At 32.9% G+C, this 11,411-nt stretch overlaps 1 long non-coding RNA gene across 4 annotated transcripts; it reads left to right on the top strand.

Annotated features, from left to right (window-relative positions):
* LOC107262580 lies at positions 1 to 4,705 on the top strand. Of its 4 annotated transcripts, none has more exons than XR_007214509.1 (5): positions 1 to 1,274; positions 1,428 to 2,408; positions 2,640 to 3,543; positions 3,656 to 3,718; positions 3,963 to 4,704. It is a non-coding gene; the product is annotated as an uncharacterized LOC107262580 (long non-coding RNA). The 4 variants fall into 4 exon arrangements; XR_007214510.1 differs by having other exon boundaries at positions 1 to 242; positions 718 to 1,274; positions 1,428 to 3,543; positions 3,963 to 4,198; XR_007214508.1 differs by having other exon boundaries at positions 1,428 to 1,896; positions 3,963 to 4,198.
* The last annotated feature ends 6,706 nt before the right edge of the window (positions 4,706 to 11,411 follow it).

Genomic DNA, 11,411 nt, shown 5'->3' with positions numbered 1-11,411 from the left:
GAAGAATATACAGAAACTAGCCGTTGGCGCTCACAAAATCAAATGTTTATATTGTGGGTCACAACACAAAGCTGCCCTTTTTTCTTCATTAAAGACAGACAAACAAATCTCTTCTTCTTCATCCTTAAAAATACCCATTCTCTTTCCTTCTCTCTCTAAATACTCCTCCCTCTCTCTCTCTCTCTCTCTTTCTCTGATTCTGTTTGAAAAGCTTGCCGCATTGTTCTTATCTTGAGAATTCCGTGAGTATTGAATTTATTTCCTTAAGATCCACGCTTAAATTGAAGGAAACGCTGTGTTTCATGATCATTTTCTTTTATGTAAATTGGATACTATCATTTTAGAAATGGCAGGTTTTACCAAATGTTTTGTCGCTCTGTTACTAACTTTCCTTTCTCTTTTTCTTTAGAAACTTTTGGTGCTGTTTTTTTTTTTTTATATATTAGAGGCTATTTTTCTTTCTTTTTCTTCTTAGATTTTGTTGCGATTGAATTAATCTCTTTATTTTGAGACGAGTGTATCGTTGCTTAATCTGGATCTGTTGTTACTGTTTATCAAAATTGTAATTTATTATGACAATAGACAACAAAGGAGGCTTTTCATTTTCAAAAAAATGGGTGGAAAATCAGGATGTATATATTAAAGTAAATCACTTGATTTTGTAGTTTCCTTTTGTAACTTCATTAACTGATCTTTTGAGTACTGGCCCGGGTGCAGACGGCACAGAGAGACTTTACAATTAAGATTCTTGATTAGAGATTTATAATGAAAATGTCAGGGATCTGCTGAATTCAGAATCAGGTCGAATTCTAGATGACCCAGAGGCATACGCATTTCTTTCTTTCTTTCTTTTTTCTGAAAGAGTAGATTTTCTGTTAGGTGTTATCTCAACTGCTGGTTATTTTGTGGTTCTCATATGAAGAAAGTAGCTGTGGTCGAGAAGTTGGTGGAAGAAAACACAACCAATGATCAACATTTGAGCCATCTTATAAGTATGCGTGCCTAGTGTAGAACTGTATCTTTGTGTTGGTGTAGCTTCCTTTGCCGCTGCAAGCATTAGAATAACAATTTATTAACCTTTCTGAAATCACCCATGATTATCAAAATTTCGAAGACCTTGCTAGAAGTGAAACAGCTTCACAGACATGCAGATGGGGCTCAGAGAATATCATTAAGATATTATATGCATTAAATGGGAGCATGGCTTGATTTTACTTTACTAAGTTGCTGAAACTATAAGAGGTGCCGATATTGGTAAATTTGATATTATTCAGGTCAGATTTGAATATTAGCATACTTTTTGATTGTCAAGTTTTATTTCATACGTTTTTTTTGTCTCCATCTTTTACATGTAGAATATATCCTTCTTGATATCGATACTTATCTGATTCCTGTTGACTACATCCTGAAATTCTTTTTCCTTGCAGGGTTGGGAAATGAAGCGGTCATGTACCCCTGCTGGGACTCCAACTTCCCAGCAAGTTTTGGAAAATGAGATTGAAAACAGAGCACCACAAAATGAAGACTTCATTTCACATCCGGTGAGACCCAGCCAGAGTCTGAGAAAGAGAATCCTACAAAAAGTGAAGAATGTGGAGACGTTTCATCACGGGAAGGAACTCCAGGCTATTGTCGTTCTAGTTCAGTTAATATGAAGAAAATGCAGCAGAGGAGAACGTGAGAAGCATAAGAACTTATGTGACAGAATTGAAGGAACATGTTGCCAAACTGCAATACCACAAGCAGCTACTTGTTTGCTATATAGTATTTGCAGTTCATTTGGTATCAGGAAATTCATTTTCATATTCTTCATGCTGGAAGCAAATGAAGCGGCATTTGGCATTCAAGTCCCGCTCCTCGTGCTGGAGATGAGCTTACAATTTCTCTATCTTCAAGGTTTTTCTCTCTTTTTAGCCTACGAACATTGCTTGGAGCTGTAATGCTTAAACTAATTTTCTCTTATGTCTTGCTTAAACTAACTCGAGCAATGAGACTGATAAGAGAGTTTCTGGCAAAGAGGTTGACTTCACGTTTAAATGCCGACGAGAGAGAGGCGCGTACATGAAATGAGGAAGCAGAGGAAACTGCAGTTTGTGAACAAATCCACATATACACATGAAAGTGCTGAGATAGTGTGGCACTACCAACAGATAAGAGACCCTGAATTATGGGTGGAACCCAATTTCAAACCTTTCTGAAATCACCCATGATTATCAAAATTTCGAAGACCTTGCTGGAAGTGAAACAGCTTCACAGACATGCAGATGGGGCTCAGAGAATATCATTAAGATATTATGTTTATAGTTCAAGCTAGATATTATATGCATTAAATGGGAACCGATATTGGTAAATTTGATATTATTCAATTTTAGTTTGATGACTCTGATAACTGTGATAAGAAAGCTCAGGTCAGATTTGAATATTAGCATACTTTTTGATTGTCAAGTTTTATTTCATACCTTGCTTTTGTCTCCAACTTTTACATGTAGAATATATCCTTCTTCATATCGATACTTGCATGTTGTAATAATGGATTCTAGGATAACACCTAAGTGCTACTGTCAGAACCATCTAAGCAAGTTCAACAAGTACTTGTCCGATTCCTGTAGACTACATCTTGAAATTCTTTTTCCTTGCAGGGTTGGGAAAAGAAGCGGTCATATACCCCTGCCGGGACTCCAACTTCCCAGCAAGTTTTGGAAAATGAGATTGAAAACAGAGCACCGGGAAATGAAGACTTCATTTCATATCCGGTGAGACCCAGCCAGAGTCTGAGAAAGAGACTCCTACAAAAAGTGAAGAATGTGGAGACGTTTCATCAAAGGAAGGAACTCTATGCTATTGTCGTTCTAGTTCAGTTAATATGAAGAAAATGCAGCAGAGGAGAACGTGAGAAGCATAAGAGCTTATGTGACAGAATTGAAGGAACATGTTGCCAAACTGCAATACCACAAGCAGCTACTTGTTTGCTATATAGTATTTGCAGTTCATTTGGTCCTCTACTACTATATTGGCCTGTTATTTTCATTTGAATTTATGTAGTAACTTAGTATCAGGAAATTCATTTTCATATTCTTCATGCTGGAAGCAAATGAAGCGGCATTTGGCAGTTCAAGTCCTGCTCCTCGTGTTGGAGATGAGCTTACAATTTCTCTATCGTCAAGGTTTTTCTCTCTTTTTAGCCTAGGAACTGACACATTGCTTGGAGCTGTATTGCTTAAACTAATTTTCTTTTATGTCTTGCTTAAACTAACTCGAGCAATGAGACGTGAAAGAGAGTTTCTGGCAAAGAGGTTGACTTCACGTTTAAATGCCGACGAGAGAGAGGCGCGTACATGAAATGGGGAAGCAGAGGAAACTGCAGTTTGTGAACAAATCCACATATACACATTGAAAGTGCTAAGATAGTCTGGCAAAGCTTGTAGGATTCTGCGAGATTCCATTTGAGCTAAAGTTTGCACTACCAACAGATAAGAGACCCTGAATTATGGGTGGAACCCAATTTCAAACCTTCTACATTTGTGAGCATTACATTTTTCATTTGTAAGTATTTCCTATTTCTGTACGTGTAAAATTCATTTAGAGGTTTTTGTCCATGTATCATTTATTTATATCTTTACTTTTGCTCAATTATGGTGTGACTGGTTGTGCATAGGAAGAGGGTTTGGATATGGCAATCAAGCAAGCATTTCCTCTATTGATTGTTTGATACCAGCAGGTTTAATTAATCTTTTCCTTTTCTGCTTTCCTGCCAAGAATACCAGCAACGTTAGTAAATTTCTTGTAATTTTTCTGCAATTTCACAAATTTCTAACAGTGTGGATAAAGACAACACTAACTGTGCAATAAAATCTGAGTTATCAAATGTTTGTTTGTTACATCTGCGTCTTAGTCAAGTCTTTTAATTGACTGCGATCATTTGTGTTATATCCATCACAATTAGATAAATTTGCTACTTTCAGGACATTGTTGAAGAAGCCTTCAGGACCATCTATCCACGAGTAACAGGTTGTTTCTTTCCCAGTATTATCTCTATTTCAAACTTATAATCTTTACTTTTCTTCTTTTTTATATTCTTTAATGTGTTGAAATTATATAATTGTATAGTATAGGATCTGAATTGAAACAAATATATGAGTAGTAAATTTAAAAAACCTAACAAAATTTATTAAAGAAAGCAAGTGGATTTTAACTAAAGATAATTAAAATTTCTATTACAATGGTCATAATTGACATGATATTGTTTGAGCCATTTGATAAATATTTGTAATAGTAACGCTCTGAAAACACTTTATTTTTGTGTCGGGTTAGCTTCCTTTGCACCGAAAGTATTAAATTAACAGTTTATTAACTTATTACTCGTAGTGCTCGCTTAGCTTTAGTATTATTTTTATATTGAATGTTTCTTTCTTAATTTGGTTTTAATCTTTTTCATTATATAATTTGTTTGTTTATTGCTTCTTAGTTAATTTCCTTTACTAACTTAAAATTTTTTTCAGAGTGACAGGTTCTACTTACCTGATTTAGATATCATAACTGATCTTTTTTGGACTTTTAGGATTAATTTTAGTTAATTAATTAGTTAAATTTCTTATTTTTGATATTTTTAAGCCATGATTGTAATTAATTCCTCCCCTTAATCGCCCCGATCACCTTAATCCTTTTCTGGATTTTTCTTTTCTCCTCCCCCCCTTCTATGTATGTTTTATTTTATTGCTTTTAGGTTTTCACCACATATATAAGGGATTAAAATCAACTTAAAATTTATGGGTGATCACTCACATGCTTATAAGATGAACATGAATCCGGCACCTAGATTTAGGTAATAAAATTGCATTCACCTTGCTTGTAAAGATAAAATTTAAGATACCAAAGTACCTCCCGCTAGGGCTAATTGGGGTACCAATTAGGTCAGAATTTGTTTGCTCATCTCACATTAGATAAGAAATGGTTCATGGTTTAAAATAAGTAGAATTGACTAGATTAAAATGTAAAGATTCATTTACTTGAGTGGAATCTGCAGATAGGGACGCCTCAGACCTTCTCTATTCGTACTTTACTTTTCGAACCTATAATCTCTAGCTCTCTATAAGTGATACCAATTGTCTTATTTGTCCTTATATTTTTGGGTCGCGATTCTAAAAAATATGATAATTGTGGTCCTCTATAGGTCCCTCGAGCGAATAACTCATTTTGAAACGAACTTGGTAGTATGAAGAGCAATTTCTCAATACAATGATGAGATAAAATATCACCCATAGCCAAGGCTAAAATCTATTTGCGCTCACACATTCCTACTTCATGTGAAGGGGATGAAAAAATTTTCATCTCATAAAAAAATTAAGTATTAACTGGTTATTAATCTAATTAATTAATTTAATATATTTCAAATCTTTAACCTAATTCAATCATAAATCCTAAAAGAAAACACTTGTTCCTACTAATCTAATTCAATCCTAATCCAATAAGATATTCAATTACAAGAGTTCGTAAGCGCTAGTAGGTTTTTAGCCCGGCCTCAATGTCGAGGAATTGCTCTTCAATACTAGGCCCATTTTGAAATTAGTCATTTTGTCGAGGGACCTAAGAAACTACAATGATTATGTGACTATCGGGAAAAGGAGTTGACACTTTAAAATGTCATTGCAAATAGTGTTTGTATCCCTTACGGAGCCTAAGTTTCCCCTCTAGCATCAAAGATAATGTGTTTGGAAAGTATACAAATAGATGAATATTTTCCTAACCCTAACAAGAGTACTTTAACCTAGTCCATCTACTTGTTTTAAGCACACACCTTTTTATCTTATTTCTCAGGCATTCATATCAATGCGGTAGTTTCAATACTTCCTTGGTTGAGTAGCTACACTAAATTAGAGTTATTCGCACGTTGTTCATCCTATACAAATTCCTCTTAAGCTCGGCCTACATTGGAAGCACATTCACTTATTTTTACTTGAGTGTTGTATCCATATTGGCCCATAAATCTCTTAGCACGTCTTTCCAATCCTCTCTTTATTTTTTCATCCAACTACCAGCACCAGCGAGGCAGTAGCTCCGATCAAATAGCATACTTGAATGAAGCATGTAGATATGCGAACTCATTAAGCATTTAAGAAAAGTGAGATCCCCGGGACCATCGAATTTCTTAAAGTTAGAGACATTCACCTTTCCCTTTGAGGTATTCCTTCCCATTCATCCTTTCATCTTGTCCATTTGTTTCATCATTTTCTCAAGTCGAGGATTTTTAGTGAAAAAGCGAGAAGAATCAGCACTTCATCGTCACTATCAGCAAACTCAAAAGGACCACCATTTCCTTTATGCTTTACCACCAAAGTAATGGTTGGTTGTTGATTAGCGATGGTGTTGTTAGTGTTGGTAGGAGCAGTACCATTGACGGTTTCTTATGGCTAAGAATAGTTTCAAAAAATTTAACTATTATTGCCTTCGTGTCCATCAAGTCAAAAACATCTATTCTTTCATCACTGTATGCTTATAGTGTTTATAGATCTCATTGAGTCTAGAGTTGAACTGGTGCTTGATCTTTTTTTTTTTAAAATAATTCAAATCATTATAAATTCTTATCCCGCATTGACTTGGGCATATTAGGAAAGTCCAATTGACCCTCTAATCGAATCTCATCTCTTAGCCATCTAAATTGGCCTATCAATAGCTTTTATTTCACCACTAGTTAAAGACTCCCCGAGCACACTGGCCTTAACTTTGATTTCAGGCTGAGCTCCTTGAATTTGCTTAAACCTAAGTCTTTTGAGCCCCTAGATCCAATGTATATTTTCCCCCAAATATATTACCCATTATTTCAATTCTACAATTTAAAAGAAAAAAAACTAGTTCTAATAAATTCTAGGACAAAAGTAACAAAAGAAAATTAGCACTAAACTTTTCAATAGTTCAACTTTTATGAATTAGCAACAATATGTTTTATGGTTACTATCACAGTTAAAATTTATGCAACCTACATTTGATCTGTATTTTGTTAAAAATTTCATAAGAAATCATCACAATTATAGATACAATTATCGTTAGAGGTCATGAGCAAATTCTACATTAATGCAATACAAGGAAAAATAAAATAAAAATAAACTCCTGAATTAAGTTTTTTTTCTCAGTGTCTCATTTGAGCTACTATAAAAGGTTGACAATATTCATGAACTACTTGATAGAAAACACTAACACCATAAAATTAGCTATGATAGTTTACAATTAAATGATTATATTGGTGCTTAATCTAATAGACAAGATTGTACAAGAAATACATCTAAGATTTAAATCTTTAACAACCGTCCATTCCTTAAGTAAATAAACAAAATCCCTTGTATAGGCCTAGAAACTTATGTTTGTGAGAAATTGAATCACATATGACATTTATTCTTTTTGATCTTTTATAAAGTTAGGAGTGGAGCAGGATTATAACTGGAAATAACTAATGCACCTTATCATTCATATCCAGTTACTTTGAGTTAGAAGAAGTCACTTACTCTTCTGGGTCAAATCTGAAATTTGTATTACTATATTATTTTTTGTCTTTTTTAAAATTTTATCCGTTGCTTTTGTTCAAGTTTTATCTGTTTCCTTTTTCAGCATGATGATCCTGCAACATTATATTACATCGTATCATCTCTTTTTCCTTAATGGAATTCTTTTATTCTTTTCTGTACTTGTCCCCCAACTTGTCACAACTCCACAACTGGTTACTTTGTGTTTATGATTCTTGAATTTAATTCTCTACTTGATTACTTTGTTTTATTCATAGTAATTAGTTTCCACCATCTCTCTTCTTTTGTTTACTTCATTTTGTTTTTCAAGTACATTTTGGTGATCTTTTATTTTAATTTTCTAAATTTCAGATTTTGAAGCAAGAAATCATGGCTAGATGTATGGAGAAATAAAACACGTAAGACTCGAATTGAGAACATTGATATGGAGTTTCAAAGAGTAAGAGAGAAAGATTTGGGCTTTATTCTTTATGACTCAACTGCAAAATAATAAAAATAATAATAAAGGAAAGAGCTTTCTGACGGGCCAGAAAGAACTATGACTAGACCAAAATAAGAACATTCTTTCAATTGGGATTATATTGTTGAAGTAGAAATTTAAGACAAGAAAATGAAGAGAGAACGGAAGATGGTATCACCAAAAGATGGAATCTATAGCTTTGGTTATTATATATTATTTTTGTTAATGATCATACCATCACAAGCTAGAGAATTGGCTTCAAAACAAAGTATCGACAATGTTGAAGTTGTGAGATTGTTAGCTTTCAAGCAATCCTCTGTTCAATCTGATCCAAATAAGTCCTTAGCCAACTAGATTGCAAATTCACCAACTTCATGTTCATGGTTTGGTGTTTCTTGCTCTGCTGATGGCCATGTGACCTCTCTCAACCTCGGCCGCACCTTCCTGACCTCACTGCTTTGCCATCTCTAAAGCATCTTAGTCTAAGTGGCAATTCTTTCTCTACTGGGGATCTGTCTGCCTTTACTGCTACACCTTGTGTTCTTGAGATCATTGACCTTTCCTCCAACAATATCTTTGACCCTCTTCTAGGATAGTCTTTCCTTTCTTCTTGTAATTATTTGGCTTTTGTTAATCTTTTTCACAATTCTATTCCTGGTGGAGTTCTTCAATTTGGTCCTTCCCTACTTCAGCTTGATCTTTCAGAAAATTAGATTTCTGATTCTACTTTCTTGACCCGTTCTCTTTCTATCTGCCAGAACTTGAATTACCTAAACTTTTCTAGTAATAAGCTGTCAGGAAAACTTGATGTGAGTCCTATATCTTGCAAGAGTCTCTCAATTTTAAACCTTTCAAATAATCTGCTCTCTAGGGAGATACCTACTAACTTTGTTGCACACTCACTACCATCTCTCAAGCATCTGGATCTTTCTTTATAATAACTTATCTGGTAGCTTCTCCAGTATGGAGTTTGGGCACTGTAACAATCTTACTTTGCTCAGTTTGTCGCAAAATAGACTTTTTGGAACTACGTTTCCAAATAGTCTGAGCAACTGCCAAGTCTTGGAGACACTTGATCTTTCCCGAAATAAGTTGCAACTCAAGATTACTGGTACCTTGTTAGGAAATTTCAAGATTTTGAAACAACTTTCTTTAGCAGGTAATCAGTTGTTTGGCATATAATGATATTGAATTTGTGTTGAAACTTATATATTGATCGCTGCAATGATTACAATTTATAAAAGAGATTACACGAATCTAAGAGATAAAATAGCATATAATTACAATAGTAAGATTTAGAAAATGAGTTGTACAATCTAAGTTGTTACAACTGATTACAACAGCTATCTTAGCTTTTATACATTTAAATCAGAGTTTGTTAATATCATAGACTTAGTCTCTACACGCCCCCGCAAGATGGAGGTTCCATTGGAGACCTTACTCTTGTAACGAAAATGAAGAAATTGACTGCGATCAAGAGCTTTGGTAAGCGTATCTACTAATTGATCCTTCGAGCTAATGTGCAGTACAGGTAAAGAGCCATTGTAGACCTATTCACAAACGAAATGATAGTCAAGTGCCAGGTGTCTCATTCGTGAGTGATGGACGGGATTAGCACACGAATATGTTGCTCTTGTATTGTCACAAAATAAGCTCGATGGTTTTGGAAGAGAAACACCTAATTCATGCAAGAGATTTTTAACCCAAGTAACCTCTGCTGCTGCATTTGTGAGAGCCTTATACTCAACCTTTGTAGATGACCGAGAAACAGACTTTTAATGAGATGATATTATAGCCCAATTATAAAACATATGCTGTAGTTTTAATGAGAAAAATTAATTTCTTTGTTATCTTTTTTTTTTAAAAATATTTGAAAATCTCAACTATCAGTTTATTCCTATTATTTACATACACAATTAATTCCAACACCTACTACTATTATCAAATTCATTAATTTTGTTGCATAAATTATTTGCATAATGTATATTAAATTAACTTTGAATTAGTTTTTACCTTTGAATTCAGTTGCATAAATTATTTTCATTAAGCGTATTAATTAAGAAAAGATTAAAAGATAATTAAAATGAGCTATCTATATTCTTTTTTCCTAAAAGATCAATAAAAAGATCTATCCATGATTTTCTTTCTAAAAGAATTCAAGGAAATCAGAAAAATTTAAAAATATAAATTATTTTAAGAGAATTTTAATATTTGATATTAAATTTAAGAATTAAATTTAACTCTCTATTGTATCAAATTAAACTTATAAAACAAAATGACAAAAAGAGTTAAAAATTATGAAAAGCAAATATTATGGAGGAATTAGTTTACTTTTTAAAAAGCAAGATTGGACTTGTAATTTTGTCCAAACTTCAATATGATAATAGTAATTAACTCAGATTTATACACAAATGTATTAAGATTTAGATATTGTTTGGACAGAAAAATATTATTATTAATAATTAATAAGATTAGCAAAATTGAGCAATGCAATTATATTAATTAGTAAAAGATATATTTTAAAAATATAAGATCAACTAGAGTATTAAGAATAATATAAATTATTTTATCAAATTTTAGAAAATATGATTATATTATAATGCTAAGAAGTTATTTTGAATTACAAATGAGGAAAATAGAACTTAAATTTAACACCTTCCTGAAGTTAATATATAGAACTGATTCTTTCATTTTGATTTTTGGTGTAAGAACTGGAATGGAATTACATGCCAACTATTACATGTGATAATTGCTATCCTCTATTTTCTTTTGAATGCACTGTAAAGGTAATTGCAAAAACTTGTTATCCTCTATTTTCTTTTGAATGCACTGTAAAGATAATTGCAAAAACAGTATAACCTAAGTTTCAATAAATAAATGATTCTTTCACCCCTAATTAAAGACTCCCCGAGCACACTGGCCATAACTTTGATTTCAGGCTGAACTCCATAAATCCGCTTAAACCTAAGTCTTTTGAGCCCTTAAATCCAATTTATATTTTCCCCCAAATATTATAGCCATTATTTCAATTCTACTGTTTAAAAAAAAAAACTGGTTCTAATAAATTCTAGGACGAAAGCAACAAAAGAAAAGTAGCACTAAACTTTTCAATAGTTTAACAGTTAAGTAATAAAAAATAACCAATGAAAAAAGTGTTATATTATTACAGAATTGAAGGGTAATAATAATATATTTTTAAAATGTTAGAGCACTAATATAATATATCAAACCTTAAAAGTTAAATAGTTTTACCCCAACTATTAGAACTGTCAGAAAGAGTTGTGATTGAGTCAACATAAAATATAAATCGGTATTCGTCCAGTATTTGGGGAATTAAATTATAAGCTATTAATTTATTTTTTTAAAAGCACACTAGTTTCAAAAAAATTTAAAAGAAAATGCAAAAGCAACACTAGTGGCCGCAAAAGATCACCTTG

The sequence above is a fragment of the Ricinus communis genome, unplaced genomic scaffold, assembly GCF_019578655.1.
Source record: "Ricinus communis isolate WT05 ecotype wild-type unplaced genomic scaffold, ASM1957865v1 Ctg35, whole genome shotgun sequence".
NCBI lineage: Eukaryota > Viridiplantae > Streptophyta > Magnoliopsida > Malpighiales > Euphorbiaceae > Ricinus > Ricinus communis.
Note: the sequence above shows the minus strand (reverse complement) of the source record. Positions and strands in the feature narration are given on the sequence as shown.